General features: G+C 42.6%; 1 long non-coding RNA gene across 1 annotated transcript; it reads right to left on the bottom strand.

The window, feature by feature from the left end:
• Window positions 1-356: 356 nt before the first annotated feature.
• Window positions 357-7101, bottom strand: LOC149524615 (uncharacterized). Its single transcript, XR_016349097.1, has 3 exons — window positions 6943-7101; window positions 6306-6430; window positions 357-548 (listed from the first exon to the last, which is right to left on the bottom strand). It is a non-coding gene; the product is annotated as an uncharacterized LOC149524615 (long non-coding RNA).
• Between the last annotated feature and the right edge of the window lie 1626 nt (window positions 7102-8727).

The following is an 8727-nucleotide window of genomic DNA, read 5'->3' as shown; positions in this document are numbered from 1 at the left end:
ATTCACCCTGAGCGGACGACCTCAGCGGTGCCCAGACACGGCCCGGTCAATCACAGCAGCGGAATAGCGATTTATTTTGAAATAAGTGCTGTGTAGAAGCATCAAATTTTGAAATAAGCTATTTCTAAATAAGTGATGCAATTTGCATAGCTCCAATTGCGTAGCTTATTTTGAGGTACCTTCTGCTGTAGATGTACCCTTACAGACTAACACGGCTACCCCTCTGAAACATTTCAAAGCATGGCCATCATTCCTATTGTCCCGTGTCAAATGTGCAGGAGCAGGAAGAAAAGGATGGTGATGGAAAAGAAGTATGAAAAAACCCTCCCCCACATGCTAATGAAAACACTCACACATTTGTTTGCAACACACCACCACAACCAGTTGCTTTTATTGAAAGACGAGTAAGAAGTCTGAAAATATGATACGAAGCTCTCTTGTGGATTTTCTCCAAGGGTTTTAGAAGCAAGTGGTTGTCTCCCAGATTCCCAGAGATGCTGCATTGACAAACTCTGCCGCCTTCACTCATTCCAACCCTGTGTTTATATCTAAAGAAAAAGAATAATATGATATTACATTAGGAATCAAAGGGCAGAGCAGGAATGTTCCTGTCCTTTAAAAGTGAGCAGAGATATTCCTGGTTAGCTCCAGAGCAGGGGAATCTTTGTCCCTATGCAATGTTCTCGACACATAATTTTAATAAAAGTGGTTGCATACGTGCAAGAATTCAGGGAGGAAAAATGGTCGCAGAGAACTGCGGAAGGATTAATACAGTACTTGTCTTTGTAAAGGGGACCAAAGAAGATCTGGAGATTTGTAGCCCAGTCAGACTAACTTCACTACTTGGAAAGTACCAATAAATAAATAAATAAATAAATATTAAACAATTAATCTGTAAGCATTTAGAGAATATTAGCCATCAGGGAGTTCTCTGGTATAAATCAGACCAAACCAACCCATTTTCCTTCTTGAATGATCACTGTCTTAGTGGATCAAAGGGAAGATGTGTTAAGGTATGTAACAATTAATAGGTCTGAAATGGCTCTTCATTAGTAGTTCAGGGATCAGCTACAGCATTACCCTTTAAACAAGCTTTTTCCTTTTGTTTTGTAGTTTGGAAAGATAGCTTAAGGGTCTGGTCAAAAGCAGTATTATCCTTTCTGATGTATTAACGTGTTCTCTCTCTTCATTTTTGTAGCCTAGGAAACCAAATAAACATGCAGTTGTTCTATTTTGTTATGTCTCTTACTTATCCTCATTGGCTCTGCAGAATATCTTCAGGGTCAAATTCCTTGTAATCTCTATAGTCTGTTAGTTTGTAATATAGGAAAGTGTTGATTAAATTAGAAATTATATAAATAGTAATTAGAGGTGGGTATAATTGTATTCATTATTTGTTTATTAATATTCATTTTATGGGAGTTAACATTACTAAATTAGGGTTTAGGAAAAGTAGGGATAGACATGTGAATTAACATACTAAAATAGATAAAAGCATCTGAGGCCAATTTGTTGTCACTCAGACACTGTATTGAATGTCCGAGGTAAACGTGCGTGTGCAATAAAGCAGTTCTGTTTACCCCGTCCGCTCCTGGGTCGCCTGTTTCTTCTCTAACAAGATGTACACAAAATATATCAAAATATACCTCAATTTTAGTGAGGATTTTACATTCTCATAAAGTGACACAGGAAATATTGTTGAGGTTATATTTTCATAAGGCAGAGACAAAACTGGGTGAAAGACCTTACTCAAACAGCAATCGTCAATGGTTAACTTTCAAACTTGGAGGGTGGATATGGAGGGGCCCCTAGTGGTCAGTCCTATGTTCAGTATGATTTCACATGTTCGTTAATCAGTTTGATAATATAATAAGAGCCTATTTATAAGTTTTGCAGATGTGCTCAGCCTGGGAGGGGGTGCAAGCACTTTGGGAGACAGCCTCAGACTTCAAAGGCAAGTTGGAGAATTGGTCTGAATTCACCAATATGAAATTAAGTGAGAAGTGCTGCACTTACAAAGGAGAATATCAAATTCATAGCTACAAAGTGAGGAATTCATAGGGTAGGTTGTAATATTGGTAGGGTTATAGTTGTTCATAGCTTGAATATGAGACAATAACATGATGCAGCTGCGAAAAGTCTAATATTTTTGGTGCATTAGCAGGTGTACTGTAGGAAAAGCACAGGTCTTCATTTTCCACTGTAGCTGGTAAGGGTAAGGCATACAGTTGAAATACTGGGTTAACTAGGTATAGACTATGAAAGAGCTGACTACACATTGTGACTATTTCTGGGAACATGCTGGGCATCCTGCATGCTTTACAGTACACCCTGGAGCTAACAAGAAGTCAAGGCTAGGAAGGGTCATTTAGAATAAGCTGAACCAAAACCTCCCCCATGTAGAATGAACGAAATAGCTACAAAGGGAAAAGAAAACTCTTTGCGCTAAAAAGGCTTCCTCAGGGCCTTATTGGACATTTGTTCCGCTCAGTTGTTTTTATTTACAATGTTTTTCAGTGATGCATAGATTCCTAAGCCACTAGAGACAACTGTGATCACCTATTTGCAGCAAGGGAGGTTTAGGTTGGACATCAGGAAAAACGTCCTGCCTTTCAGGAATAAGTTGCGTAGGGGGGTTGTGGAATCCCCATTACTGGAGATATTTAAGAACAGGTTAGACAGACACCTGTCAGGGATGATCTAGACAGTGATTGGTCTTGCCGTGAGGGCAGGGGACTGGACTTGATAACTTCTCAAGGTCCCTTCCAGTTCTAACGTTCTCTGATTCTCTGATTCTATTCCAGTAAGACCTCCATTATAACACAGGCCAAAGTTTTTCCACAAAGTAACTCAAGAGAAGAGATATTTTTCGAAAAACATCCATTCACAATCTAAAAATTGTCAGTGAAAAATCCACCCAAAACCTGATTGTTAATGGTTATCCCCATTACAAATTTACAACTGATTTCTAGTCCAAATTTTCTAGCTTCAGCTTGCAGTGATTGAATTATGTTATCCCTCTATCTGCTATATTAAATAGTCCATTATCAGTTTCCCCTGTAGGTACAGTACTCAGAGACAATCAAGTTACCCTTTTAACTTTCTCTTTCTTAAACTAACTGCACTAAGCACAGTTAGTCATTGAAAAGTTTTCTGATGGTTCTGTCATTCTCTTGGCTTTTTTCTGACCCCTTCCAATTTTACCCGCCTCTTCTTCAATTGAGGGCACCAGAAATGGATAGAATATTACAGCAGTGGTCGCATCAGCACAAAATCCCAGATTCCCCTGTTGACCTAAACTGTGACTGCACAGGGAACAATCAGTTGATTATCTACCATTCCACCGAATTATTTCATAGTCATTGCTCTATATGGAGTCCTCCTGTCATGATCCTAAAGGTCAATATTTTTACATCACTGTATTGAATATTAAAATGTATGTTTAGCTGGCACCTGATTTACCAATGGCTCCAGGTAGCTCCGAATCACTGTTTAGTCCTCTTCGTTATTTAACCAGCCCCTCAATATTTGTTTTGTCTACAAAATTCATCAGTGATGATTTTACGTTTTCTTTCATAGAATCATAGAATAATAGGACTGGAAGGGACCTCGAGAGGTCATCGAGTCCAGCCCCCCACCCTCAAGGCAGGATCAAGCTCCGTCTACACCATCCCTGACAGATGTCTATCTAACCTGTTCTTAAATATCTCCAGAGAGGGAGATTCCACCACCTCCCTTGGCAATTTATTCCAATATTTGACCACCCTGACAGTTAGGAATTTTTTCCTAATGTCCAATCTAAACCTCCCCTGCTGCACTTTAAGCCCATTACTCCTTGTCCTGTCCTCAGAAACCAAAAGGAACAAATTTTCGCCTTTCAATTTCTGGAGAAAAATGTTAAGCCGTGCAGGGCCACAAATAAATCACTGAAGAACTCCAAACCAATGTTGATCTATTGTTTCCATAAGAAGCCTAGATATTCCCCCTAAAAAGGGAACATTTCCACAAAAGGACAAAGATGGAAGAAGGTGGAGTTATTATATAAACAGCCGGTCAGCAGTTTTTTTATGATCAGTATTATAGTGTACTAAGAAAATGCTGTGCTTGAATTTCTCCTGAGCTAATTATTGAAAACTAGCCAATAGCCCGTCATAGAATTGGATTTTTCGGGTCTCTTCTCCATGTCTGTCTCTTTCTCTCTCTCTCTCTTCCTCCTCCTCCTGCCTCTCCCCTCTCTCTCAGCTCTCCTCCACCTCCTGCCTTTCTCTCTGTCTCTCTTTCTCTTCTCCCCCTCCTGCCTTTCACTCTCTCTTTCTCTTCACCTCCCCCTCCTGCCTCTCACTTGGTGGACTGCGGAGCCCAAACAGATGTGCTCCCCGTGTGGGGGCAATAAGCGCAAGCGGCTGTTTGGGCTCCATGCTCTCCATGTAGCATGGGGACCACGGAGCCTAAACGGCCACTTGCTCCGCTTGCTCCCCCGCGGTGGCCCGGCTGAGCGGCGCAGAAGTCAGTCATCCACCACAGTGTGACGCAACAGCACCCCTCAGAGGCGACTCGTAATGCTACAGCGTTACAGATTCACAGACATTGGGCTACTATATATGGGTATGTCTACACTGCATCCCTAGTTCGAACTAGGGATGCAAATGGAGACAATCGAAGTAGTTAATGAAGCGGGGATTTAAATATCCCGTGCTCCATTAACATGATCTCGCCGGCGCGCTAGTTCGAATCACAGCTGATTCGAACCAGGAAGTGCGTGCCGGGACGCGTTAGTTCGGACTAAAGCCCTTAGTCCGAACTAATGTTACTCCTAAAAAAATGAGGAGTAACATTAGTTCGGACTAAGGGCTTTAGTCCGAACTAACGTGTCCCGGTGCGCACTTCCTGGTTCGAATCAGCTGTGATTCGAACTAGCGCGCCGGCGAGATCATGTTAATGGAGCGCGGGATATTTAAATCCCAGCTTCATTAACTACTTCGATTGTCTCCATTTGCATCCCTAGTTCAAACTAGGGATGCAGTGTAGACATACCCTATGTGATAGGATCCTTCCACCGGAGAGTGGGGCCACGGCATATATAAACAATGAGCTATTTAAAAGGATAAGCCTTGATTAGATACCAAAATGTGATTATTTGGGTTGATCTTTGACACATGCAATCGTTTAATATTGGAACGTGGCAGACCTCCTTCCCCTCCCGTGCCCTGCACGCACACCGTTTAGGTAGCTAAACACTTGGGCTGTGTCTAGACTGCATCCCTTTACGGAAAAGGGATGCAAATTAGACACATGACAATTGCAAATGAAGTGGGGATTTAAATCCCCTCCGCTTCATTTGCATAAAAATGGCTGCCGCTTTTTTCCGGCTCGGAGCCGTGCTGGAAAAAAGCGCCAGTCTAGACGCGGATCTTTTGTAAAATAAGGAATAAGGGATCTTTCGGAAAAGGCTTTATTTTCCGAAAGATCCGCGTCTAGACTGGCGCTTTTTTCCGGCCAAGCTCCGAGCCGGAAAAAAGCGGCAGCCATTTTTATGCAAATGAAGCAGAGGGGATTTAAATCCCCCCTTCTTTTTCAATTGCGATGTGTCTAATTTGCATCCCTTTTACGGAAAAGGGATGTGGTCTAGACACAGCCTTGTACTTTTGTGATCTAAGCAATAAAGTTCTAAAGTTGCTGTCTATCTGCAGAATACAGCCCTGTTGCTTTAAGGTTCACTGCAGACTTGTGCAAAGAAGTCATATTCCCCATGCTCCCATCTGGAAACTTCACTTTTATTCTTTCCTGTTGCTTTCCTTATAGTAAAATAAAATAAGAGCATAGATACAGAGGAATCTGGCCACAGGCCCTGCCTGTATTATGCTGCTCTCATGATGAACAGTGATTTTCTGAAAGGGACTCGGAAGGGTTTCATGAACGTATGAACAATCTTTGACTGAGATAATTGTCTCTTTTCTACCCTCTTTGCAAGTGCTGTTGTAAGAGCTGCACTGGAGATAATGTTGGGTGTTATCAGGCCTCAGAGGGGGAAATAGTTATCGATTTGTTCCTCAACTTGGGGACTAGCCAAGTAAGAGGGATCAATAAGACAGTTTTAATATACACAAGGGCCAATCTAGTTCCAAATTAGTCCAGAATCAAGGCAGCACAGAAGCCTCTTTTACTCCCCTTCTTCTCCCTCTCCCCAGCCATCCTGTGGACATGAAGCTTACAAGAGAATTAAACAACAACTGACATATAGAAAGGAGAGGAACAAATATTGCTGTTCTCAGAGTGGTATTTCCCGTGTGGAATCTTGAACTTACTCATCTACAGCAAATGCTCGACCGGCAGCAGCGTCCAATGGGACGCTGAAAAAAGGGGCACCGCCAACTGTAGCACCGTCCTCCTCTTCGCAAACATAGCCAGGTAGCCTCGGGTCTACAACGTCCTGCATAAAGAAAGACTCTTGATTTTCATTCACACAGTAGGGTAAAGAAGAACTGCGAGTGCAGGAGGACAGGTATTTCCCAATCAACCAAATCAACAAAATGCACTTCCTGTACAACATTGTGTTTGATGATTCATAATACTTCAATGTCTGTAATTCTGTGCACAGACAATGGCAGACTTTATCAGTGATGATTTCATGTTCTCGTCCATGTCCATGTTGAATACAGTAGGGCTAAAAATCAGCTCCTGTTGGACTCCATTTGACTGAATGCTGGAGATATTTTCACAGCTCATTGTTCAGTCACATCTGAATGGACGTTTACAGGAACATCACAGGCACCTTCCTCATCCCAGGACTCTTTCACAATTAAATTTTGAGTATCTGCTGCCAGACATGTAAGCATTAGAGCTCTTTAGAAAGAGATTTGGGACGCAAAACCTTTTAAGCATTGTTAGTAGATGCTTCAAAATATCCTTCTACAGTCTCCCCACGTTACATTAAAATCTTACCTTGTACACCAGCTTGCATCATGAGGAAGAGGACAGCAAAAAGAAGGTAAAGGATCTTCATAGCTGACGTTTGGTTGGGAACTCAAAGTCACTGTAGAGAATAGATGCTGAGACAGACAGAAGAAGGAGATTCTCTCTATTTATAGGGCGTTGACAATTGAAATATGGATTAGTCTGTTGAAATGTTGTGATGCAAGTGACATTTATGAAGGATGCTGCAATCTGTTAATTACAAGGATTATTAGTTGTGCAGCACCACCAAGATTGCTGGAGAATTTCAGGCCCTGCAATTGACAAGCCCCTGCCTTGAGAAAGTTCCAACATGAGTATTCATATTGGGCAAACATCTACTGCCTTCTTGAAAATCCTCCAGTTGACTATAAGAGGGAGTCTAGGGGAGAGATCACATGCAGAATACAACTCTACCGGGGAAATGTTTGGTAGTAGGTGTGTGCATTTGTGTAGTTGCTTTGTACAATTTTTAATCATTATGTGATGAGTATTTAGGGAATTTTCTGAATTTCATGCATAAAAACCCATGACAGAGAGGTTTAAATGCTTTTTTTAAAAGGAGAAATAAAGTTAGTTACATTGAAAATATTCTGTGACCGGAATGTAGAGTTTGTTTTGTTGTGTGATGTTTTCTGCAAATTTAAACTGAAGGATTTTCTGAAAAGGTAAATGGAAGACTTTTATATCTAGTGACTAGCCAATTAGCCCATCTTAAGACGGGATTTTCAGTTCTGTCCTGCACGTCCGTCTTCTCTCCTGAGCCTCCAGTCTCTCGCTCCATCTCTCTCTCTCTCTCTTCTTCTCCTACTGCCTCCCCCCTTCTCTCGGCTCTTCTCCACCTTCTGCCTCTCTCTCCATCTCTCTCTTTCTCTTCTCCCCCTCCTGCCTCTCACTTTCTCTCCGCTTAGTCTCTCTCTTTCTCTTTTCCCCCTCCTGCCTCTCACTCTCTCTCCGCTCTCCTCTGTCTCCACTGGGGATGCACACTCGTCCAGGCCCCATCCGCTGGGCATGTACGTCACCGCCTTGCCCCCCTTTGTTTCTCGCTGTAGCGCTCAGCTGGCTTCTGTGCCACTCAACCGGGCCGCTGCACAGGAGCAAGCGGTGCAAATGGCCATTCTCTCTCTCCTCCTCCTACTGCCTCGCCCTCTCTCTCACTCAGCTCTCGTCTGCCTCCTGCCTCTCTCTGGGGGTATGTTTACACTAGCCCCCTAGTTCGAACTAGGGAGGCTAATGTAGGCATTCAAAGTTGCAAATGAAGCCCGGAATTTAAATATCCTGGACTTCATTTGCATCTTCCCAGGTGCCAGCATTTTTAAATGTCCCTTAGTCCGAACTCCGTGCCCGCGGCTACACGCGGCACTGAGTAGGTAGTTCAAATTAGGATCTCTAATTCAAACTACCGTTACTCCTCAGAAGTCAGCCGAGCGCCACGGCGGGAGGCAACAGTGCCGCCCAGAGGGAACAGCCAGTGTTTCAGCGTTACAGAGACACAGAAATTGGGCGACTATATTTATGATTGGAGGAAGTCATGAATAGTCTCTCCACTCCTCCCCCATCAGTTTTAAGTATAATAGTATGACGTAGCAACATAAAATACTAACGTATCAAACATGTGACCACCAAATGCACCCACATGCGATAAACAACTCTCTTGCTTTGTTCCAAGAAGGGGTAAACTGTATTCAGGAAACTTTTAAAAAATGACTATGGTGCTCTCATGAAGTTTTGACACCACAATATTTTTGTGGGGACACATTCTAATCAGGGCCCAGA

The sequence above is a fragment of the Pelodiscus sinensis genome, chromosome 3 (assembly GCF_052426305.1).
Source record: "Pelodiscus sinensis isolate ZL-2025 chromosome 3, ASM5242630v1, whole genome shotgun sequence".
NCBI lineage: Eukaryota > Metazoa > Chordata > Testudines > Trionychidae > Pelodiscus > Pelodiscus sinensis.
Note: the sequence above shows the minus strand (reverse complement) of the source record. Positions and strands in the feature narration are given on the sequence as shown.